At 47.0% G+C, this 25,596-nt stretch overlaps 1 protein-coding gene across 8 annotated transcripts in view; it reads right to left on the bottom strand.

The window, feature by feature from the left end:
• The window catches only part of KCNS3 (potassium voltage-gated channel modifier subfamily S member 3), a 58,208-nt gene extending 34,408 nt beyond the window's left edge, over positions 1–23,800 (bottom strand). For 2 of the 8 annotated variants that reach the window (XM_062208984.1, XM_062208991.1), the window contains exon 1: positions 22,555–22,684. The gene's annotated coding sequence lies outside the window, so the exon portion shown is untranslated. Of the gene's footprint in view, positions 1–8,004; positions 8,026–11,721; positions 11,758–21,962; positions 21,992–22,315; positions 22,384–22,554; positions 22,685–23,013; positions 23,102–23,688 lie in introns of those variants that run through there. The other 6 variants (XM_062208987.1, XM_062208985.1, XM_062208986.1 and 3 more) reach the window with 6 other exon arrangements.
• Positions 23,801–25,596: the final 1,796 nt, after the last annotated feature.

Raw genomic sequence — 25,596 nt, 5'->3', positions numbered from 1 at the left:
TCTCTTTTCTATCCCTCTGTGTATCTCTGCCTCTAAAATATTTTTTAAAAATTCATGGGGTAATAAAATTAAAAGATGATTATTTTGGTGCAATAATTTCTGAAACCCATACATGGTTTTTCAAAATACACATAAGACTCCTCATGTAATACAGTTTTTTGATCCAAATAAAACTATCTATCTTTGAGTTACATTTTCCACAGCCTTTCCTGCTCCTTCATGCTGTTAACGTGCACAAACACAGTTTCAAACATGAAGCCTGCTTTCTGGAGGCCAACCTGCTCCTGCTGCACACACTCACCGGGGCCAAGGCTCTGATTCTGCGGAAACTCCCCAATGCCCCAGGAAAATGCAGATGCATGGCAGTTGTAGTCTTGCCACTATTCATCAATCACAGACCAATTGTCAATAAGATCTGAGAGTAATCCAATTATAGGAATAATAATGGGAGATGAAATTCGACCCTCCATGTTGCTTAACTAATGAGAACTGTCATCCAGTGTTTTGCTCAAATGAAATTAAAATATCAGGATCATACTGCCATGATTGGATTTCATATTCTAGAAAACAATTATCCTGATATTTAAATCCTATAATCCAAAGCAATCAGAAGAATACACCTTCCAGTCAATCCAGACAGTGGATTACTAAGAATATCCCCGAACCACTTACTTTCTCCAAATTATCAAATTTCAAGAAGTACCTTAAGTTAACATAGGAAAAACTCGATTTTTAAAAAAATTTTTATCTATCCCAGGAAGTAACAGAAACTTCTCAGGGTCTAATATAGTTAGGATTAAAACCAAATTTATACAAGTTCTGGTTTTCAATAAAAAAGCGAGTGCTTTCTGAATTATATTTGAAAGGTTAATATAAATTACATTTCTTTCAGTCATGAGAATGAGTTTATGCCATGCCATCTCCAGAAATCCCAAAGGCTTAATGCACGGGTAACTAAACACCATCTTCCTCTCCTCCCCTCGGGTTCTGTGTTTCTAGACAACCTCCCCTGGGAGACAGAGGGAGGCAGCAGGGATGCTGCTGAGTCACCTCCCCAAGACAATCTGCAGAAAGCAGAGCGGAGGCAGCCAGGCCAGGAGCTGCCCTGGGGAAGAGTGTGCACCTCTCTACGAAGCAGCACCACACAGCCCCTCACTCCAGCAGGTCATATTTCACCTCACTTCCACTGGCCCCAGGGAAGAACTGTCCTGGCTCCAGCCACCTTGTTATCATCGTTTTGCACAGTGGCTGGCTGAAGACAAAGGCCCAGGCTTTAGAAAGTAAACCAGCCCACCAGGAGAGCTGAGATCCCACCCAGCCTCACCTGTCCCCATGTCATGAATGATTGGAATATCAAGTAACTTCAGAGGGGCTGCAAACAAGCAGCTTCACACGTGTGAACTGGCTAAAGGAAACCTTGCTGGAGAAAGTGACAACAATGTGTATCAGAAAATCCCACAGTTCCACATGCAAGAATCAGACGGGTGGTCAAATGTGTACTCAGGGATGTTCACTGCATCATGAATTTTTGAAGAGTAACAAATCAAAAACCTAAATGTCCATCAATAGAGGAATGGTCAAGTAGAATGTAGGTAGCCACGCAGTGGAATACTCCATTTCAACAGTGTTGAAATGGAGCAGGCATTTGTCTGAAAGGTTAAGAGGTAGATTAGGACTCCCACTACCCGTGTCAGAGGACCTGAGTTTGATGCCCAGCCCTGGCTCTCAGCTGCAGCTTCCTTCTAGTACAGATCCTGGGAGGCAGACAGTGATGGCTCAAGTAATTGGGCACCTGCCACCCAAATGGGAGACCTGGACTGAGTTCTCAGCTCCCAGCTTCAGCCCAAATCTCATCCACCGGGAGTATCTGAGGAATGGGTCAGTGCATGGGAGCTCTCTCCATCTGTCGGTCTCATTTCCTCTGTGTCTATCAGTCTCTCAAAAAAAGTATGCTGACATGATAATAATAACAGCTACTATACACTAAGTTAGCCCTGCTCCAAGTGTGCCCATGTCTGCACCCATTTAATCCTCCTGACGTTTGTATAAGTGGTGCTTTTACTGCACTCACTTTACAGATGGGGAAACTGGCAAGTGGAGAACTTACCTAACTCTTTGGTGTCAACAGCTATTAAGTGATGGCTCCATGATATGCACCAAATAATAAGGCTCTAAAGCCTTTCTCTTAACTATTCTGCCCTACTCCTGGAAGTTTATGAAAGGTAGCCACATTATGCTTGTTAGTGAAATGGTGCCGTCTTACCTGGGGCACCATCTCAAGCCCTGGACGCCATCCTAGGCTCTGGCTCAGGTGCAACTTTGTACACTACATTCGGCCTCTCCAAGACCCAGCCGGGCTTACTAGTAGTCAGGTGACCAAATGGCCCAACCACAAGTGTCAGCTCCACCCCAATCCTAATGGGATCCGTTGCTCCCACTTCCCTACCCCCTGCAAGACTATAACAGGACCTGCTTCCCTGCACACCCATGCTCTCTCTCTCTCGATCCCTCTCCCTTTTTGCTCTTTCTCACCCTCTCCCTCCAACCTGTCAAGTTCCCCCCTACCTGACAATAAACCTTTCCTTTAACTCTGTTGTTTGTTGTGTTTTGTGATGGTCTTTCAATGCTAAGTAAAAAAGACTAGCTATAATAGAGTATAAGTCATGATCTTCTTTGTATAGTATTCTGACTTTATAGAGTAAAAAAAGAGGTGCCAGTGCTGTGACATAGCAGGCAAAGCTACCACCTGCAGCACTGGCAACCCATACGGTGCCAGTTCAAGTTCTGTCTGCTCCACTTCCAACCCAGCTCCCTTTTAATGTTCCCAGGATAGCAGTGGAAGATGGACCAACTGCTTGGGCCCCTGCAGCCCATGTAGGAGACCTGGAAGAAGTTCCTTGCTGCTAGTTTCAGATCAGCCCAGCTCTGGCTGTTGCAGCCATTTGGGAAGTGAACAAACAGATGGAAGATCTCTTTCTATGTCTCTCCTTCTCTTTCTTTATAACTCTGTCTTTCAAATAAATAAATAAATCTTGAAAAAAAAAGAGTAGAAAAAGAAATCTACAAGAATACACACCCAATTTTTTTTTGTTGTTTTTTTTTTTGTTTGTTTGTTTGACAGGCAGAGTGGACAGTGAGAGAGAGAGAGAGAGAGACAGAGAGAAAGGTCTTCCTTTTGCCATTGGTTCACCCTCCAATGGCTGCTGTGGCCAGCGCACCGCACTGATCCAAATCAGGAGCCAGGTGCCTCTCCTGGTCTCCCACGCGGGTGCAGGGCCCAAACACTTGGGCTGCACTCCCGGGCCACAGCAGAGAGCTGGCCTGGAAGAGGGCCAACCAGGACAGAACCTGGCGCCCTGACCGGGACTAGAACCCAGTGTGCCGGCGCCACAGGCAGAGGATTAGCCTATTGAGCCGCAGCGCCGGCCACATACCCAATGTTAAATGTATGCTCTCTGGATGATGGGACTGGGGGTTGTGTTTATTTTCTACTCTGTCCCCCTCAACATTCTATGAATTTTTTCAAATGGGTAGATATTATAAAATACTTATGAAAATAGTTATTGCCACTTAGGAAAAAAAAAAAAAGTGATAAGCAGCCTTGGTCAATGTTTGGGCAAGAAGTCAAAGGCATGGAATTTGTAAGTTCACAGTCACTGAACTTGTAGTTATGGGTGTCGTAGAATCAGCCAAGGCACTCCAGTGTCAAATGTGGGAATTCGTCCTGACTTCTGATATTGCCCACTGCTACTTATAGCAGACCCTGCTCTGAGAAGGACAGAGGATAGAAGACAACTTGGGCTTGCCCTCAGAGCTTAGAGGAGCTTAGGAAAGCTTATGGGAGAATAGGTAATGAAATAACTGTAATAAAAGGTAGGATAATCAATAGCACAAGGGAACATATTGGAAGGTGCAGTGCTTGATCAGAGGTGGGAGAGTTCCTTGGGATAAGGAAGTAGGGATGCAACACGAATAGGTGACGTTGGAGCTGAGCCTGGTGGGACAGGTCACACATGAACAAGTACGGGAGACAAGAAAGGATAAGAAGGCTTCTTTCCAAAGAAACGAAGGAACACACACAGGACAAGAAAGTGTATGGTAGGTCCAGAAGACAGAACACAGGGGAGTTTGGCTAGGAAGTAGCCATATGACCCTAAGATATAGATATAGATTCTTTCTTGTTAGAATACATATAAAAGACTCTGTACTGCCCACATCTTTCCAGGACGAGAGATGTTCTCAAGGAGGAGGCTGGGCTGCCTGGTGTAGCCATAGAGACTCCCTGGGACAAAGGGATGGATCCCAGGCCTTCTAAATTATTTATCCACAAGGAAACAGAGAAATATAAAATCTCTCAGAGCCACTGCTGTTCCTAGAATGTCTAAAATAGCAGAAGCTGCCTTTGGGCATGCCAACCCACCAGAATTTCCAGGGATCTGAAATGGCCAGCAGAGAATTCCAGCAGTGCCAACAGAAACACAGACAGGAACAGAAGCCTCTGCATCATTTCATTAATTCATCCCACATCTCTTTGGGCTCCCATTTAATCTGTTCTTCTCTTGGCAGTTTAGCAGTTTGAGCAGGGGTCTGGAGAGAGAATTCAGGAGGTCCTTGAACTTAAGTGGGAAAAATAAATCTGTATTTTCACTAACCTCCAGCTTTGAGCAATTTCTTCCATTAAACATGTGGGCTTTGGCCCAGGGCAGTATTAGCAATATCTAAATGTCCACACATCTAAAAGGCCCTGAGGCTGGCATGTCCTATCACAGTCTCTGCAGATATCCTAAATGCCATTCATGCTCATTATTACTTTAGAATCACCATAGTTATAGGCCTACTGCTAGATCTTATTTGATGAATTAATAAAAAGCACATGAGTGTATCGCTAAATCGTAATTTGGTGTTTCTATTTTGATGGCTCCATTTCGATACAATTGGATTCTTTCATATTCTGCAGCTTTGTATTTCACATTTTAGAAGACTATTATGAAAAACAATCCCCAGGCTTCCCCAGACTGCCAAAGAGCTCCAAGGAACCAAAAAGGTTAAGAATCCCTTCACTAGAGAGCTGTTAAAAATGTAAATCAAATCTTGAACCCCTGTGTTCAACCCTCCAGGGGCCTCCCTCTTAGAGTCAAAGTGGCCACCTCCTACTGTAGTTGCCTGACCCCATATCTTTCCCTCTCATTCTCCTGTCACTCCCATCTGGCATTCTGGTCTCACAGCCAATCCTTCCTCGAGCCAGTGAGGCACAGTCCTGCCCCAGTGCCTTCGCACTGCTGATCTCTGCCTAGAAAGCTCCATCCCCAGGGCAACTGCATGGCTTTGCCACCTCACTTAATTCAGGTCTTCAATGATGTCTTCTGAGTGAGAACGTCCTGCCCAAAAGCTGTCTGAAAACTCAGTGCCTCCTCAAATTCCTCGTCCCTTCCTTATTTTCTTTTAATTCTTAGCTTTTCTCACTCTGTAGAAGTTTTTTTTTAATTTCTTTATCCTATTTATTTGTTCTCCTGCTCCAATATGAGCCCCAAGAGCATGAGGATTTTTTTTCTCCGTGTTGCACATTGCCTAGAATCTTACCTGATACACAGTAAGTTCTTTAAAAATGTGTTGAGTTAGTTAATAAATTAATAGATTGAATGGCATTGGTCACATAGCTTAGCTACAGCTGCTCTCATTCCATGTCACATTCTAATGTCTCTGTGCCCACTACATTAACTGAGGGAAAAGAAAGATCACAGCAAATATGCTTTTGAAATTGAGGTCCCACAGAAGAAATCAAGCTTGTATATCAGGCACTACAGATGGGAGACACAGTTTTCCTTAATAAAGAGTTTTTACCAAAGATAAGATAGGTATATTCCAACACACACACACAAACACACACACACACACAAAATGTTGCATCAATTGATGTCATAAAACAGATATAAAAAAGTAAATGGACAAATTGGCACAAACCCACAAAAGCATAGATAGCAATGAAGTGACGCTGCTTGCTAAGATCATCACGCAGAGTCCACCTGGCCAATCCCACAAAGCAGATTCCCTGCTCATGAGCAAATGCAGGTTACAATGTAAAACTGCCTATGTTGAGGCACCACTGCTTGCCATGGCAAGCCAACACACGTGCCTCTGATATTGATGAGATCTAAAGTCGTGGCTATCCTCACACAGACATATATGAATCACCTTAACCCATTCGTAACTCAGAGGGCTTTGTTTTAATGACAACAACCACTTCTTTTTGGATCATCTGCCAACCAAAGCCAAGACTAGACTCCCCATAGTTTTATATAATGTAAGTCAAGGACAAATAAAGTAGCATTTTATAGCCCATACTTACATAGATACACTCAAGCCACCATGTATTAAGAAATAAAACCTCCCAACCCCTTTGCAACAAGCTTCCTAATATTAGTTTCCATACTCCTTCCTTCTTCCCCTGCCACCCTCACCCTAACATCCCACTAAGTGTTCTCACCAAGGGCACCTCCAGGTGACCACACACCTCCCCGTCTGCATCTGACAGGTATCTGTGTGCCGACCACCCCGACCCTGCGTTCCACTGACACCACTATTCTGTCACTTGTCCATGCACTTTCTGTTTTCCTACGAAACACTACCCCACTTCCCACACCTTAGATCTGGGGCCACAAAATAAAATACCAGAAAGAGCCTGCAAGAAGGAGGACACCTGGCTGCCATGACAAGTCTGAAAGCACCAGCCCAGCCACAGGGGGACAGCAGCTGACTCCAGTCCCTTACCTAGAAGCAGCAGGTGGTCAGATCACCCAATGTGTCAGGAATACCCACAAATGCTACTTGCATGGGAACTTTCCCAATGTTTCAACTGTTGGCAACTATCGGTTTCTGTGTTTTAATACTGCAAACCAAGCCAAGGAAATCTGCAGTCTGGATGAATTTTCAGGCCTCCGGATTGTGTCATCTCCCCCACGGCTCCTCACCCCATGGGTTCCTCCTTGCGCCTCTGCACTTCTCCCCAGCCAGTGTCACCTGACCCCAACCAAATACAGCCCAGATCTCCCCCTTGCATTCCAGACTCCTATGGCTCTCTCCTGGTTCTGCCCATCTGAATGCCCTGCTGGGACCTTTAAAAAAAATACACCAACTCTTCCCTTCTTCCTCTATTCCCACCACACCTGCTTCTCAGGCCAACCCCAGGAGATCACTCCTCCCTTCTCTCTCTGCACAAGCCAGACCAAGAATGGATGAAAACACATCCCAGCATCTCTCAAACCCCTTTCCTACCCTATCCTTCTCACCTTTGCTTTAATTCAGACATTCATCATTTCCTACTAATTGACCACAATAGACTCCTAACCACACTTCCATCTTAGGTCTCTCTCCACTCCCTACCCTCAAGCTGTCCTTCACATTAAACTAAAGCTACGTTTTAAGTGTACATCAGAGGTAGGCATTTGGCTTAGTGGTTAAGAGGATTCTTGAGGGCCAGTGTCACAGCATAGCAAGTAAAGCTGCTGCTTGTAATCCCAGCATCCCACATGGGCACTGGATGGTGTCCTTCCTGGCTGCTCCACTTCTGATCCAGCTCCCTGCTGATGGCCTGGGAAAGCAGTGGAAGATGGCCTGAGTGCTTGGGCCCTTGAGCCTGCATAGGACACCTGGAAGAATCTCCTGGTTCCTGGCTTTGGATCAGCCCAGCTCTGGAAATTGTAGCCATTTGGGGAGTGAACCAGGAGATGGAAGTATTCTCTCTCTCTCTCTCTCTCGCTCTCTCAATCTCTCTCTGCCTCTCTGTAACTCTGCCTTTCAAATAAATACATGAATCTTTTAAAAAAGTTAACTGTTAATAGTACTAGTACTCATCATCCTGACACAAGCATTAGGTCAACTTCTCCTCCTTCATGTCTCCGCACTTGTTATCTGACCCAATACCCTTCAAGACTGAGTTCTCACTCTCCACAAAGAACTTCTGATCCCAGATCCCCCCAACCCCAGCACCTGGCTCCTTCTTCTCACCTTGGCCACTGGAGCCCAGCTCCATCAGAGTGTTTAATGCATCAAACTGCAATACAGCAATTAACTGGCTGAATCCACACTACGCTATGAGCACTGCAGAGATGGGGCCTATTTTTTTCTTACTGTTCGCATCATTCATACCTAGCAAGAAACAAGTGAACAAACAATTTTCTTTAATCTCTTGATCAACCCATGGAGGCAGACATTACAATGATTCACCATTTGTTGGTGATGAAATTGAGGGCTGACACAGTGCAGTCCGGTGCAGAGGTAGCCAGGCCTGAGCCCAAGCCCAGCTCCTAGCAAGGCCCTCGCTGGAGACATGTCACACTGGGCACCATTGATGGTGGTTTGTCATCTGCCTTTATATGCACCCTTTGGCCTTATCTTCATAAGTAAGTGTGCAGACAACACAATAGGCTTATTAACCACCTCATGTCCTTTCTACAAAACAACTTCAAAGCCCAAGGACTACAAGGAAGGGTTGCAATCTTTTCTGTGCTTCCCTGAGAAAGCACGGGACTTCCATCTTCTCTACAGTGTCCATCACAAAGACTTCTCAAAAACCTTGACAGAGCTCTACTTTGTGCCAGGCTCTATGCAAAGTGCTTTACTTCACAAGAGTTCTTCACAGGGCCATGAAAGAAGGAGGTACCTTTCTCTGAAGGGAGGAGAGAATTTCCACTTTGACTATGACCCTGTCGGAATAAGATCGAAGTCAGCGAACTCTAAAGGCTTCCATAGCCTTGGCAACTCATGACTAGAGTCTAGGGAGATTACTGACACCATAAACAAGAGTGTCAAATTGTTAAGTCAGCAACAGGAGTCACTGTGTACTTACATCTCATGTGGGATCTGTCCTTAATGTGTTGTCCAATGTGAAGTGATGCTATAACTAGTACTCAAACAGTATTTTACACTTTGTGTTTCTGTGTGGGTACAAACTGATGAAATCTTTACTTAATATATACTAAATTGATCTTCTGTATATAAAGATAATTGAAAATGAATCTTGATGTGAATGGAATGGGAGAGGGAGCGGGAGATGGGAGGGGTGCGAGTGGGAGGGAAATTATGGGGGGAGGGGAGCCGTTGTAATCCATAAACTGTACTTTGGAAATTTATATTTACTAAATAAAAAAAGAAGGAAAAAAAAAGAGTTCTTCAAAAAGTTCATGGAAATGCATACAGTGAATAAACTACGCATGCATTTCAAAAATCTTTTGCACCAAAATAAATTTACCATTATTTCCACTTTTCATGAACTTTATGAAGTTCCTTGGTGTACTCTCTTATTCTAGATAAATGCTACTCCTCCCATTCTACAAAGAAACTGAGACCATGGAGGTTCAATCAATTTCTTGCCCAGTCAGGAAGAGGCATAGCTAAGATTCAAACCCATGGGTGACACACAGACTCTGCAACTAGCCTTGCTCGGTTTGAATCCAGTAGGCCACTATTTGTATGGCTTAGCTAAATTACTGACACCTCTCCTGATGTTTCCTCATCTGTTTGTATGTAAATATATATAATATAGTAATAATTTAAGACAATGGTACTTACATCCTAGTGTGGATTATGAAAATCAGATGGATTAATATGTTATCACAGGTCTAATAGTAGCTGGCACATTATTCAAGTGCTACATCAATATTCACTAATTTTTTATCACTAAGTATTGCCAGAGCCCTAGGCATCATCTGAATAAGAACTGGAATCCTAAATCCATAAAAACTGTCCCCACCTATCTGATGCCAATTTGATCTGCTCCAGGCAGACGGGGAGGGGCGGGGGCAGGACCAACTTACAGCAGTACTGGGAAGCCAACACAGTCAAGCTGCAGGGACCTGGCTCCCTCTGCCCCTTTTAGAACATCCCTGGCTCCATTTCAGCAAACAATGCCCTTGTATTCTCTCCCTATTCCCTTCCAACCCAGTAGGAAAGGTGATAAGATGTATCTTTAAGCTCCGGGGAAAAATAGGGTCTTTGGACATTTCATACAACCGTTAGCGTTCTTTGGACACAAGCAATAGCCACCTGGTTGTGTCTGATGCAAACATAACTTTCTCAGAAATAGATTGGAAGCTCCCAAAGTCAGAGAAGGATGAAGAGCCACATGTGGAATGGGCAGGCACCAGGGCCCTTTTGAAAAACCTCAAAGCACAAACTACTGGGATGATTCACACAGGAAGAGGTCTGGCCTAGGATGCCTCCCATCCTTAAGTTATTCAATTGGCAGAGCATCTGACTGGCCAAGCCTATGCCACCTGCCCACCCAGTGGCTGCACTGGAGCAGGGGCAGGAAGAAGTTGGCAGAAGGAAGCTCCATGGACATTCTTAGCAGCTACTGTCCCACCAAGACAATATTCAAACAGGGAGGGATAATTATGTGAAAAAAAATCAGGGGACTTCCAGAAGACAAAATAGATGGACAGCCAAAAATTCCAAATTGCACTCGACATCCCAAACAGTTCTCCATACCTAATGGCCTAATGGACCGGGGTTGGTGGGGGGAGAATGAGAGGAAGGAGGAATAAGATGAGGAAGAAGAGGAGGAGGAGAAGATGTTGAAGGAATTCCCAGCATCACAGAACAGATTGATTTAACTGTCTGGGTGACAGCGATCCTTCTCCGGCACTCCTCAATCATATCAGCAAATTAGCCTGTGACAGATACACCTGATGTCCCTCCTCAGGGACAGCCATTCCCTCTCCACAGGCAACCAGAAGACTTTTCCTTTTTTTTTTTTAAGATGTATTTGTTTATTTGGAAGTCAGAGTTACACAGAAAGAGAAGGAGAGGCAGAGAGAGAAAGAGAGGTCTTCCATCCACTGGTTCATTCCCTAATTGGCCACAACAGCCGGAGCTACGCCAATCTGGAACCAGGAGCTTATTCCTGGTCCCCTATGCAGGAGTAGGGACCCAAGCACTTGGATCACCTTCTACTGCTTTCCCAGGCCATAGCAGAGAGCTGGATCGGAAGTGGAGGAGCCAGGACTCAAAACAGGGCCTATATGGGATGCTGGCAGTGCAGGTGGCAGCTTTAACCCACTGCGCCACAGTGCCAGCCCCAGATTTTTCTAAACTATAAGTCATTATGTGAGAATAACCTTGGCAAACCTTTAGCAGCTCCCAGCAACTCCAGCTGAAGGCTACACTCCTAGGATGTCAGGCAAGAACAAGCTCGCCTGCCTGTCAGGCCTTAGCATCTACCTCCTACCCCTCTGCCTTGGCCAAATTATTTACTGGCCCCCATCACATGCACTCTCCCTTCCAAACCTTGTCAAGGCCACTCCCTGTGATTGGAGGGCTTCCAGTTCTGTCTTCAAGAAATCAGCTGAAGTGTCACTTCTTCCAGGATGCTTTCTCTTAATCCGCTCCCTTCCCCACCCCATACACACATACAAGCCTCTAATGCTGAGTGGGAGCCTCTCCTTTGTGCCTGTAGAACCCCATTTCTCCATAACATCACTGAAGACTGTAATACCTATACACGGCAGACAAGCCACAGTTGTCTGGTGAAAGCATGACTGAATGAATGTTCCATTTGAAGGTAAAAGACAAAATGGAGGGGAGAAGGATGCCTGGGAGATGCCTTTGCCATTCTGCCTTTCCTCCTTGTGCTGAAAATGCCTGACTAAGCTGTCCTAGTCCATTTTCAGCCACTGGAACAAAATACCCAAACTGGTAACTTACAAACTATAGAAGTTTATTTACCTTATAGTTCTGGAGCTTGGGAAGTTCAAGAGCATGAAGCCAGCATCTGGTGAGAGCCTTCTTCCATCAGAAACAGCACTGCATGGCGAGACACAACACGCGTGCTAGTCTAGGTCTCTCTTCCTCTCCTTATAAAGGCACTAATGTGACCATAGGCCCCACACTCATGACCTCGTTTAACCCTGACCACCTCCCAGTGGCACAGCTCCAAATGCCAGCAACTTAAGAAGTTGTAGTCAAAGTTCTCATCCTCTTAATACTATCGCAAAGGCAATGAAAAGCCAACACAAGAATTGTCAGGTAACCTATTCGAATCTCATAACCAGCTATGGTCTCCCTGTGCCTACTCTGAGTACCCAACATGTTATGGCATCACCCTAAGGATTTTAGAAAAGTGTTTATTGCTGCTAGAAGAAAACAGAGCACTTTGCCAAACCATAAATCCTCAGCATATTTACAACAAAAATCTCAGAGGGCCATTGCTATAGTAAGTTGCCACAGTGACTGTTTATACCAAGGGATAGAAAATAAATTTTAAAAGTTTTACTTAACTTTTCTAAAGATATAATAAAATAAAGATGATGGTTTATATAGCATTGAGTCCATTATGTAGAAGGTAGGAAAAAATGTGTTTATGCTTCACAAACATCCACATCCAGTTCCTGGAAGCCATCCTGGGAGGATTTTTTAAAAATGTTTTGCCCAGAATTAGCTACTATGTCTAATTCTATACTTCATGAATATGAAAAAAAATTATAAAATAATGAGATTCCCAGGCAACTCAAGTAAAAAGTTTTCAACTAATTTAGTCAAATTAATTCTCACACCACTCCTTTCTCCAATCCATTTCCCAACTACACCATCCTCTCACTGGGTGTCCAAGCCCTTTGTATAAGGAAGACTGAGGCAGAATGGAGCTAGAAAGAAATGAGGACGCCTTGGACAGCACCCTTGTCCTTGCCCAGCAATGACAGCTGACAGCTCAGGGCTGAGCTTCAGAAGAGAGCTCTAGGAATCAGGTGCAGGTGCAGGCTTTCTGTGCCTCCCGCTGCAAGAAGATCCTCACTCCACGTAAACAGGAACTCATGCATAAGAAACATGCGCTCCACAAACCCTGCAGTGACTCACGATCTCTTTCCCTGATTTTCTCAAAGCTTCCACGTCTGTGAGTTCCTGACTCAAGTTAGCTTAACAAGGAGAAGTCAAAGAGTTTCACACTCAACCAATTTGGTAAGTTCAGGTAAGTCCCCAATAGAATGATATAAACAGGGTCGAAGGGATTGTTGATTTCTAGAATAACTTGGAAAAAATACCATGGTACTGTTCTGTGAGTTGTCTACCTATGTGAAATCAGCAAAGCAGTCCACACCAATGAGCTTTCATCTCCTCTAGGGGCTGTGTTTATGTGTACGGTGTGTGGAGCAAGTGTGTGGCCTTGTTCCTGTCTCCTCCCTTCTAGGACGCAGAGTGCTTGGATCCCAGTACTCAAAAGCATCTCGCTGTCGCTGCATCACGCCTTCCATGTACCTCTGTGGCGCAGTCTGAGCTGTAAGCCCAGTCTAGGAACACTTGCCTGGGAATGATTTCTGAGTTGCATTCCCTGACTCACGAAGGACTGTAAACAGGGCTTGCTTGTGTGTTCTTAACTCCGTTGATTTGGGTGATGGGGATGACTGGTGAAAAGCAAACCCACTGGAGTTCAGGCCACTTTACATAACTGTGCATCCAGTACTCTTTATTTCAAAATCACACTGGAAGGTTACTAAATGAGAAGGCCAGATGCGAATGACTTCCACAATTTAAGTCTAAAGGAGTTGGGAAAAGAAAACACAGCGTTAAGCACCAAAAAGATGCACCAAAGTGACATTCAAATTTTTAGTTGGATCAAGACATCTCAGGAACCTGCTTACAAGGCAAGGTTTTAAGGCACTATATGAGTTATCGGAACGCTCCTATTTCCCCATATCAAGAGAGCTACTATGTGCAAGATTTGTGATTTAAGGAAATGATGAGAGGGTACCTTTTACAGACACAGAGGTGGATGGACAGACTGACAGGAGGATGGACAGAGGGACAGACAGACTGACTGCTAGATAGATATATGGATACTGCCACAAATGAAAATGTCTGTTTATTCTTTTAGCTCTACCAAAGCAACACTGCCCTGAAATATTCTCAGGGCAGAATCTTGGCTAGGCAATATCTAATCATGAAGGGAAGAAGGATGGGGGTCATAGGTCAGTGGACTCATGAAGATGCCACACTTATAAAACTAGGGTACTAAAAACCCACAAGAAAAACACTGCCCAGATGGCATGACTGATCAACCTCAAACACGGGAATGTTGAAATACCTTTGGCAGAACCTAAGCATCCCCTCTCAATCCAAATCTACAAGCCACAGTCTGTAACCATGAAGTTCTCCTATCTCCTTGGCCAAGTACCTTTTTTTTTAACCTAAGTAAATCATAGGAAATGCTGTTAAGGTTTACCTTGGCTTGTCAATCATGACTAGGAAAGCCAAATCCATCCATAGCTGGCTGACAGAAAAAGAGGGTAAGCATGCCCAAAGATTTAGTCTGCTGGCATTCTTTTATCTCAACACACTAATTGTTTGCCAAGATTTAAGTAAGCATTCCCAAAAGAAATCTCCTAGAGACAGCAAATGGCTTTCCTGGTCTTTATAATAACTCTCATGTCTGTGGTCCTGTTTGCACTCACCCTCACAGCTGTACATGAATCACTGGGGTCTCTGTCCGTCTTTAAGAGCCCATCAGGGGGCAGGCGCTGGGGCATAACATGTAAAGCCACCACCTGCAGTGTCGGCATCCCAAATGGGCATCAGTAGGAGTCCCCGCTGCTCCACTTCAGATCCAGCTCTCTGCTATGGCCTGGGAAGGCAGTGGAGGATGGCCCAAGTGCTTGGGCCCTGCACCCACATGGGAGACCAGGAGGAAGCACCTGGCTCCTGGCTTCGGATCGGCGCTGCGCTTGCTGTAGCAGCCATTTGGGGAGTGAACCAGCAGATGGAAGACCTCTCTCTCTCTCTCTCTCTCTGTTTCTCCTCTCTGTGTAACTTGACTTTCAAATAAATAAATAAATCTTAAAAAAAGATGTTATCAGACTGTTTATTACTGATCTTCAGGTCAGCATCTTCTGCTGAATGTGGTATGATGGCAAATTTTACGTATCGACAGAACCTCAAGGGGCCCAGATATTGGGTCAAACATTTTTCTGGGTGTTTCTGTGAGTGAGTTAGCACTTAAGCCAATGAATCTGAGTACAGCTGATTGGCCTTCACTGTGTGGGTGGCAATCATCAATTTGGCTAAAAGCATGTAGAGGGGGCAAGCATTGTGGCACAGAGGGTTAAGCTGCCACTTGGGACACTCACATCCCATATTTCAGTCTGGGCTACTCTGCACTTCTCATCTAGCTTCCCGTTAATGCACTTGGGAAGCAGCATATGAGAGCCTAAGTTTTTGGGTTTCTGCTACCCTGGACGGAGCCTGGCCCAGGCCCAGCTGTTGCCAGAATTTAGGGCATAAACCAGTGGATGAAAGATCTTTCTCTTCCCCCTCTTTCTTCCCTCCCCCACATCTGCCTCCCTCCCTTCCAACACCTTGCCCTTCAAATAAACAAACAAGTAAATCATTTAAAAAGAAACCAAAGATGTAAAAGACTTGCCTCCTACAAAACAAGACAACACTCTCCAGCAACTTCTTCCAGACTTCACTATAACATCTACTCTTCCTCAGCTCGTTTTTGAGTTTGCCAGTCTCTAAGACTGTGTGAGCCCATGTGATTCCTTATAGTCAATCTCTTGCAAACAGACACATGCTATTGGTTTGTTCTCTGGACAACCCTAATACACATGAGTCCTTGAAAGTCAGACCAGATGGGCCATTCACACCTCTTTCTGCAAGATATCCCTGGGTTCAGAGGAAAAGCAGGTAAGGAAGGATCCTACTGAGACATAGAGAGTGGTTCAGAACCTACCCAGGCTCTCCGTCAGGCCTCACACCCCTCTACCCTGCAGGGCTGATGTCTCCTCAACATTGCACTTGCTTGCTGGTGTCCCTCCCTTCTAAGCCAACTTGATGTCAGCTCACTAGTGATCACTGTGGAAAAAAGGCTTAGAACTCCACCACAAGCATTCTTCTCGGCCCACCCTTAGTTCAAATTCAGTTTACAAAAATGATCTGAATGAACACATAGAAATGATGCTATTAAAAAATAATATTTGTAGGAACAAGTCATTTTAAAACAATCATAAAATCACCAGGCTATGGGGAAATAAACATAGAGAATAACAAATGAAATTCTGGAAGTTGCCCAGAATTGAAGACAGGGACAGAGATTCCAATGTCTAATCTTCTAAAAGTGCTAATGCCGTGAAACTCTACACACACAGATGTCTATGTGCTGATTTACTAAGGAGCTAGGCCCTGGTCCCTGACCTCAGCCAAGATTGCCTTCCACACTGACACACAGCGTAAACATAGTCACCCTCACTCCACCTAGTCTCTGCTTCCTTCCATAACCAGGCTTTACACACATGGACCCCACTCCCTTACCTCTCTATTTTGTAGCCCAGTCTGATATAGTTGTACATCGCACCTCTGCAAGGTGACTCAAACAAGTCTCCCAGTTACTCAACTATACTTTGCCTGTCCATCCTCCAAGCTATTGTTCACAGCTGTAGTATAACTATAAATTGGCTCATGACACTGACCTGCTGTAAATTTATTAATTCCTTCTCACAGCCCTTAAGCACCTAAACTTGGCCTAAGGAATGCAGCATGGATGGTGTGGACCCACCCCACTGTCTTCGTCATCATCCTTCCAACCATCCCCGCTCTAGTTCTCTCAAAGTTCTTCTAATGCTCAGGCTCACCCATGTCTGGGAATCCTAGGCCTGGAGTTGCCTTTCTCCCACTCCTCCAGATGACCTCCACACATCCTCAGAAGGAGGAATCTCTTCCTCAGAGGGGTCTTCCATGGCCCCCTGTCTGCCTGTGACTCTCTCCAATGAAGTTTTTTTTTTTTTTTTTTTTTTGACAGGCAGAGTAAGACAGTGAGAAAGAGACAGAGAGAAAGGTCTTCCTTCCATTGGTTCACCCCCCAAATGGCCGCTACAGCCAGCATGCTGCGCCAATCCAAAGCCAGGAGCCAGGGGCTTCCTCCTGGTCTCCCATCCAATGAAGTTCTTTACCAGTACTTGAGTTCTGCATGTATTGGTTAACACCTGCTGCCCTCCAAAATCTCCTCCCTTTACTATGGTATATCCAGAACCTAGCATAGTACTAGCACCAGATTAGTACTGAAATGCTTGTGGAATGAATGCTTGCACATAAGAGAATATATGAAATAAACAGACATGAAGGTTCTTTTAAAAGTTCATGGAAAATAGAATTAAAACAAAGTTTTGATGCCAAAACTTTGAAATCCATGCATAATTTTTCATCATACGCATTTTCCATAAACTTTTTGAAGATATGCACAGATACACACACATACATAAGTTGATCATTAGGTCAACTTGGCCAAGCCTCTGGCAGATGCTTACTTAACTGATAAGTAGAGAATGGCAGGACACTTCAATCATTTGAGACTTCAACAAGTCCACTAAAGCTAGCTGGTGCCAGTATTACCTCTTTAGCTGTATCATTATTGGCTAAAAGCAGATTTTTTTAGCCTTTATCATTGAACACTTGTACAATGAAAGGATATACATATTATCTCCTTTTAGCAAATCATGGTGCAAGATGCAGGATTCCAGAGAGTGAACTCCTTGACGATAAAGAATAAAACTGCAACCTAGTCCAGTAACCATTTTTAACATATTAAAGAGAGTTTACTTGTGGAATGTGCGTGTGCTACAGTTTCAAACCATGTAGACAAATGATAAAGCTAGACAGAGATAGAAATTCTAAATCAGCTCTACATTTCATTGTGCATTCTGAACATTGTTACTATGTTTACCATAAATGGGTGTTTATTCCACACGCCACATAGCAGCAGGTCCTTGAAAAATAATCAACAAAAAATACTTTCTGAAAGCTCCTCCTCTACTTCAACTTACTCATCCTCCCATACTCTCAATAAGCACCCTAAGTAGTAAAGAACAGGAGGCAAAACTCAAGACCAAGATAAAATTCTAACTCTGCCACTTCCAAGGACTCTTTTTCAAGTGCTTATTTACTTGAAAGGCAGAACAACAGAGAAAAAGCTAGAGACACAGAGAGAGAGAGAAAGATACCTTGCATCCACTGATTCACTGCCCAATTGCCTACAACAGCTAGAGCTGAGCCAAGCCAAAGCTAGGAGCCCAGAACTTAATCCAGATCTCCCACATGGGTAGCAGGGACCCAAGTACTTGAGCCATCTCCCGCTACCTTCCAGAGTGTACATTAGCAGGAATGCTGGGTAAAGAAGCAAAGGTGGGAATCAAGCCCAGGTACTCCAAACTAGGACGTGGTGTTAACTTGCCACAATGCCTGCCCCCTCCAAGAACTCTTGATATCTCATTGCCTTTTCGTCTTACCCAGACAGAAGGCAAAAAGATGGCAGACTTGGAGTCAGAACACTCCCAGCTATGTCTAAGTCCATGGCTCACATTTCCTTATTTTCATTATCTTCAGGATGGGTTTCCTGACCTTGCCTTGTTGCTTATCATGCTCAGATACTATGAGGACTAAAATGAACTAAGCCATTCATACTGTATACTACATTCTGCATACTATATACATCCTAAATTCTACATACTAAGTTCCTGCATACTACATTAGGTTATACAGATAAAACCTAGTCATTGTGATTTTTATCAGGACTTAAATATTCAGCATCTTGAATTGTCCTGTCTGTTGTATTGGACAACTTTTTGTAAGCATAACAAAATGCCTTCAACAGGCTACTTACAAAGTAATGAGAGGTTACCTAGCTCACAGTTTCAGAGGTCCAAAGTCCACAAGGCAAGGCATAGCTTGGCTCTGATGCAGGCTCTAAGGGCCATGGTGGATGGCAGAGAGCATGTAGACTAAGAATCATGTGGGAAGCCAGGAAGTAGAGAGAGTGGGTGGGTGCAACTCAGGCAGAGGGGTGAGTCTCATCCACTGGTTCATTCCCCTAAATGCCAGAAATGGCTAGGAGCCCCAAACTCCATCTGGGTCTCACAAGTGGGTAGCAGGGACATAAGGACTATCACCTAATGCTTCCCAGGATGCACATCAGCAGGAAGTTGGACGGGAAGCAGAGGCAAGAACTGGAATCCAGGCACTCTGATATAGGATACAAGTGTCCCAAGCAGTGTCCCAATCACAGGCCAAGCTTCCACAACAGCTCAGGCTTTTAGAACAACCCTCTCATGGAAACCACTCTTGTGGACTGGCTTTGCAATGAGTTAAGGATCTCGCTAAACCATACCTCCTAATATTTCCACCACCTCCCAACAGCCCCACCCTGGCGACCAAGCTTGTAACAAACCCAAAGCACAGCATTTGTGCTTACTAATCTTGAATCTCCAGATTCACTGTAAGTTCAAGTTTGAAGACCACATCTTAGATTCTGCCTCCCCTCGGTGCATATAGAACCCACTCCACAAATCCTTGTATGCTAGTTACTGACTCAGAGTGCAAAGTGTACTGTGATTTTCCGGGGTTTCTCATATTGATAAACACATTTTCTGAAAATAACCATAATGTTTGCATAGCCTGTGATCTTTATGGTCTGCTTTCCTTTTTTCCAAAGCAGCTGGGCAGATTCCACTGAAAAGCTGACTATTTTGGCAAAGGCAAAGTGAACATTTTTCTAATGCAGCCTTCTTTTAAGGCTGAGACACAGGACCTGAAAATGACTTGAAAACTGCAAGCCACCTCTACCTGTTACCATTCAACAAAGCCAGTCCGGGATCCTATCAAGCACAGGACACGGGGTTGGAGCTACAGGAATAAATTAGGGCAACTGAAGCACACTGTGGCTCTGCAGAGTCCCACGGAGAGAATGCGGTCACTACCCGAGTGACCTTGCACAAGTTACTCAGGGTTGCCTTTTTTCCTCATTGAAAATCAAATAATGGAACCCTCCCCCACAAGAGTGTCATCAGGATGAAATGAGTTAAACAGATAAAAACTTGAGCTGTTCATGCCTAGCACATGGTAACAAACAGGTGAGAGCTGTAGATTCTTACAGCTCAACAGACCAAGACAGAGAGGACCAAATGGACTTATGCAAGTCAAGGAGTCAAGGAGTAGAAACCAGGGCTGGAACTCAGATAATTATGGGCTAGTCCTTTCTTCGTGACAGCTCTTTGTGGGTATTTCCTACAAGCGGCATAGGGGTAATACATACAGCCACCTTCCCCTCTGCCTCAGCCTACCCTAGAACACCCAACCTTCTCTGCCAGTGAAACCTCAAGGCAGGGGCTTTCAAAGGCAAAGTTAGGGCCCTCCTGGATCAAAGAAAGGGCAACCAGTGGCCTAACAAATAAACTATATCTTATAGCCTTAAAGTATCCAATCGGAATGTGTGTGACCATATAAGGGAGACAAAGAAACTAAAACTGTATATATATATATATATATATATATATATATATATATATATATAAGGAAATGCTGGGCTCAGTCTTTTGGATGTAAATCCATTGGGCTTTATGCTGGCATGAATAAAGCTGCTTCCTGCTAAAAGCCCCAGTGTCACATCTCCAGGCCTAGACTGTGCCATTAGCCTCCCATTTAACGCAAGATGCACCTACCTGCTGGCACCACCAGAAACACTATAGAGGGGAACAGAAGCTTCACTTTCTTATGGGACTGTTGTAAAGACTAAACGAGATGACGCCTGGAAATGTGTCTGCCAGAGTATATGGCATAGAGTACACAGCCAGTAAGGAGGCAGAGAAGCAGGGGAGGAACCCTGTGGTGCCTGCTCTCTCAAAGCTGACACACGCTGCAACCCCAAATGCCAGGCAAAGGGCAGATTGAGAGCTGCAGTAGAACAGAGAATTGCAACGTCTGTAAAGGATTACAGTGAAGGGCAACATTCAATGCAGGCAGAGGAGGAGATCTCTACTCATCTCCTTTTTTAAAAAATAAAAAGAAGGGGAGTTTAACACTGAGGTTTAAGATGCCACTGGGGATGTCCACATTCCATATCAGAATGTCTGGGTTCAAGCCCCAGCTCTGCTCCCAATTCCACTTCCTGCAAATGCACACCAAGGAAGACAGCAAGTAACAGCCTAAGTACATGGGGCCCTGCTGACCCACACAGGAAACCTGGACTGAGTTCTTAGCTCCTGGCTTCAGCCTGGAGCAGCTCCAGAAATTTCAGGCATTTGGAGAGTTAACCAGCAGAAAGGAAGTCTCTACCTCTCTCTCTTTCAATAAAGAAAAATAAACTTCTTAAAAATAAAGTATTTCACCAGTGCTTTGCTAGCAAACCCAAGTTTTCACAGAATTGGGTTATGTATATATACATATATGTATACGTATATGTATGTGTATATATATATATATATATATTTTTTTTTTTTTTCTGAACAGAGCACAATTGCTATGACCTCTACAGAATTTCCTCTCCTACACTTGAGCAGCAAAAGCTCTGTTTGGCCATATTCATCAGTGGCTTTAACCAGGCAGTGATGGCTCAGACACACAATTCAATTAAAACAGATCCCACAGGTCCCCTGAAAATATTCCCAACGCACTTTGGGTTCAGAGTTCTCCAAAGCTTCTGCAGGACCTTCCTTTCTCTGTCCCAATATTCACAATTCACAATTCTTAGTTCTCAAATGACAAACTTAATAGCAGAGCAGGGAAGGGAAGGGATCTGGTGAAAATGGAGGAACAGGACCAGAGGCAGAGCAAAACCATACTTTCCTCTGTGTCCATCCCTGGAGCGCAGCCCTGGGCCTGGCCCACAGTGGGCTGGTGGAACCAAATGAATCGGTGACCTCAAGGAGTGCACGGCCCGGTTATGCCAAGTTCAACCACAGAAACAACGCCTCTCAGGCCCAGATATGTAGGCAGGACAAAGCCCCAGGGCATATGCCTTTAGCAAATGGGCAGGTGTTCAGGAAAATGCTCGCTTCCTGTTTACCTGGACAGGTATTTGCAAGCAGTCTAAGGGGGGGGGGGGGGGTGGCAAAGAGGAGTAACTTAGTTCCAAGCCCCTTGGCTATGCAAATCGCCTAAGCAAATACAGGAAAGGGGAGGGGAAAGGTTTCTGAACTGCCTTTCCTCACCTGCCCCACTCCAGAGCGCACCGGCCAGCCGCCAACCTCCTCTCCAAGAGGGCCACAGGCGCGCCCCGCTCCGCGCGCCCCAGCACCAGCCGGGAGCCCCTCGGTCACTCTGGCTGGGGGAGGTGGGTCTTGTCTGCCCTCTGCCCGCCCGAGTGGAACTCTCAGCCTCCCCAGCCGAGACCCGGCCAACCCAGAGCGCAGCGAGCAGGAACTGGAGAGGGGAGGAGAGCGGGCGAGCCCTGCAATGCGAAAGCGCCCGGCCTGGCTCGCCGCGGCCCCTGCCGGCAGGTCCGGATCGCTCGCCAGTCCAGGCGCCTCAGGAAGTCAGGGCGCGAGGAAGAGGAGTTCCTGACCTTGGGCAGCCTCCCGCACCACTACCACCGAGCCAAACGCGGAGAATCTGCGGGCCACTGCACACCAGCCCTGCGAGCCCCGAGCCGCCCCCGGCCGGAACTCGCCGGCGGTCCCCGGGCGCCGCGCAGCTCTCACGCCAGGGCCCTGGGCGCGCTCTGCCCTGCAACTGTCGCGGGGCAAGAGGGACCCGAGGCGAGGCAGGGAAGAAGGCGGAGCAGGCGGCCCGGAAAACACTTACATTTGCCAGGAAAGCGCCTCCTCTCGAGGAAGGGAACGGCTTCCTGGTTACGGGGACGCCCCTACGCGGGCTGCCGCCTGTCTCCGGCGCCGGGATTCTCCCGCCTCCAGTCCTCCTCCACCTCGCCCCACCCCACGCTCAGACAGCGGGTCTCGTATCCATGCCCCGCGGCTTTCTCCGGGCCCCGCACTTGGATTCTGCTGCCCGCAGCTAGCGCAACAGGCAGAGTCTTTGGGCGCCAGCGACGGCAGGCTCCTGGGACCAGAGGGTGGGTGCGCAGAGGGGCCGGGCGCCTTGCTGGGTGCAAAGTCCCTTACGGGCGTGCACCCGCCGTGGACCCCGACCCGGGCCCTGGAAGGCTGGAGCAGTGAAGGGGCGACGGGGTGGCGCAACAAAGTTGCGGGGTCGCTTGGAGAAGTCTCTTGAGGGGCGCGCGGAGCCGGGGACGCCAGTAGGTACCTGAGGGAGTGCGGGTGCAGCTGACTCGCTGGACGTCGCTACGCCGCCAGCCTGCGCTGCAGTTCCCAGGCCTGGCGGCGCGGCCCCGTGCCCGCCGCCACGGCGGCGAGGACAGCGGGGCGGCCCGCGTGGGTCCGTGGGTCCGTGAGCCCGCAGGGCTGGAGCGCGGCGCCCGCGAGTGGCGGGCGGGGCCGGGCGGGGCCGCCGCTCAGTCACCGCCCCACAGGTCGGAGCTCCGCCCGCAGCTCGTGCGCCCCTAGCCGAGGGCGCGGCGCTGTAAACGGCGGGGGCTCGGGGCGCCCGAGGGGCTGACGGGTGGAGAGACCCGGAGCCCGCGATGCCGGGCGCGCGCTCCCGCCGAGGCCCGAGTGCAGTCACCTAGAGAGCAGCCGGCCCCGTCCAGGTGGGAGCAGCGGCGCGCCTTCAAGCCTCCCACCTGCGCGTTCCACCGCAGCCCCGGCAGCGGGGGGAACGGCCTCTCAAAAGTCTAGGCCCAGACGACTCTTGGCAAATTTGCCAGGTTTTCTTGGGAAGTCGCGGAGGCCCAACTTGTGTCAAAACAAAGTGCGAAGGAGGAAAGCGCCCCAGTGCCTGCTGGCGTTTGCGACCCGCCCCGCTGCCTGGAAACTCGCGCGCCGAGCGGAACGCGGAGGTTCGTTCCATTCCTAGACTCACCGAGTCAGAAGTGGCCGGACACACGCACCAAGCATATGCACCTCACGGGTACAAGGGGGTAAGTCGGCCCCCTTCCGAAGTCCAACAGAAGAGGGAGTCAGAGGGAGAGGGCTTCAGCGAGGTTCACCGACAACCCAGGACCCAGGGAGGGCAGCGGGTGGTCTGGAGTGTCGCGGGCCTCCCTGCACTGAGCCAGAACGCTCCAGTCAACAGCCCGAGGAGAAATGGGACGCTCGGGGTCCACCCCCGCACTCCCCCTCCCGCCCCCAAACTGCAGATTTTTAAATTGTGCAGACGTGCAGTAATTCCTCGGAGCCAGCTGCTCAGAGCTGTAGGCGTCCGGTGTTCCCTAGTTCCCGCCCCGCAACACAGCACCGGCTCTGCCAGCCGCACCCACCCCCCCCACCCGCGACCCTGCCCCTACCGACCACCCGCCTCAAGCAAAGCCCAAGACCTCGCTAAAGGAGTTCCAGGCCCTGAGCCTGGTGCACAGCAGAGGATGGAGGCCGAGGAATCTAAGGAAAAGGTGACCTCACTGACGTACCCTATGGTGACTGTGGGTTTCCTAACTGTTCTTTGTGCAATCCGAACGCACATTAAGAGTGACGGGAAAGGGAGCAATGTTTATAGGATCTGGTAGGCTTCAAAGAGGAGGAGAAGCCTGCATCCTAAAAGGAGACTTGAGGGACGGGATAGAGGAGCAGTGGGCAGGAAAGGCAGAGGAGACATCAATGAGACCATCTCCCTGGACCACCAGACTCCAGCATTTTCATTTGATTCTGGAGCGGCAAGGTGGGATGCAGGTGCCTGTGGAGTATGCATTGGGGGCCCTGTGTCCCTAATCCATGGCTCTTCCATACCCCAAGCCTGCCCCCTCTCCAATGAAAGAGGCTCCAAACCATTTGTCTGCCCAGCTATTTGCAAGCAGCTCAAGAAGGTAATTTTTGTATACAATGCATCATCTTTAACCTAAGATCTAAGGTTATTCTAAAAATGTTTACATGTTACCAGCACCTTAAAAGAATGCTTGCAGATCTCTCCCAGCACTGAGCTGCTTAATCATGTGAAATTCACTAAGTTTATCCAAAAAGCCCAGCTCTGTTTACTTGAGAAGGAAGTATGTTCAGATCTCTCAGCACTGCAGAAGGCACCTGCAGTGCACAGGAGTCGGCAGTGAGGTCCTTCCCATGGGGTCCGGGAGGCACCTGTGAACACATCGGGGGTCAGAAGCGGCGTCCTCGAGGGCTGGGGACAGGGGGTGGGCCTCTGCCAAGGGCATGGTGGAGCAGGGGGTACAGATTTGAGAGTCAGACAGGCTGGGGTTCTCATCCTGCTGAATTGGTGGGGAGCCTCTTAGTCTCTGGGTTCTGCTTTTGTCATCTGAATGGAAAATGCCTCCCTCACAGGGCGATCCTGTGAAGCAAATAGGATAATATAACATAGATTATTAAATATAGACAACAGGATAGCATTATAGGGAATGCAAAACATGGTGTTCCTTCATAGTTCACCCCTTAACATTAACCAAGGTTGAGCCCAGCAAAATGCTGAATTTGATTCTCTCTCTCTCTCTCTCTCTCTCACACACACACACACACACACACACGTCCTCTGTCTGTACAACCCCTGCCCCTGATCTCAGGGCACACCTCCTATGCCACTGTGGTATCTCCATGCCACACAATACCATATCCCATGCACTTACTGTAAGGGGCACACCAGCAGCTGACAATGGCTCTCACTCCTCTGTGGTTTCAAAGAGGATCCCAGAGTCCATGAGATACCTCAAAGCCAATGTGGGATGCCATCAGTCCATCTTCCAGCCCCCAAGTCCAGACCAGCTGGATGTCACCCTGAAGGTAAGGGAAGCACTAATTTGCTTCTTAAGTTGGAACCCGTCTGCAGTGA

Source organism: Lepus europaeus, chromosome 13 (assembly GCF_033115175.1).
Source record: "Lepus europaeus isolate LE1 chromosome 13, mLepTim1.pri, whole genome shotgun sequence".
Taxonomy (NCBI): Eukaryota; Metazoa; Chordata; class Mammalia; order Lagomorpha; family Leporidae; genus Lepus; species Lepus europaeus.
The sequence above is the reverse complement of the archived record's forward strand: the minus strand, read 5'-3'. Positions and strand labels throughout refer to the sequence as shown.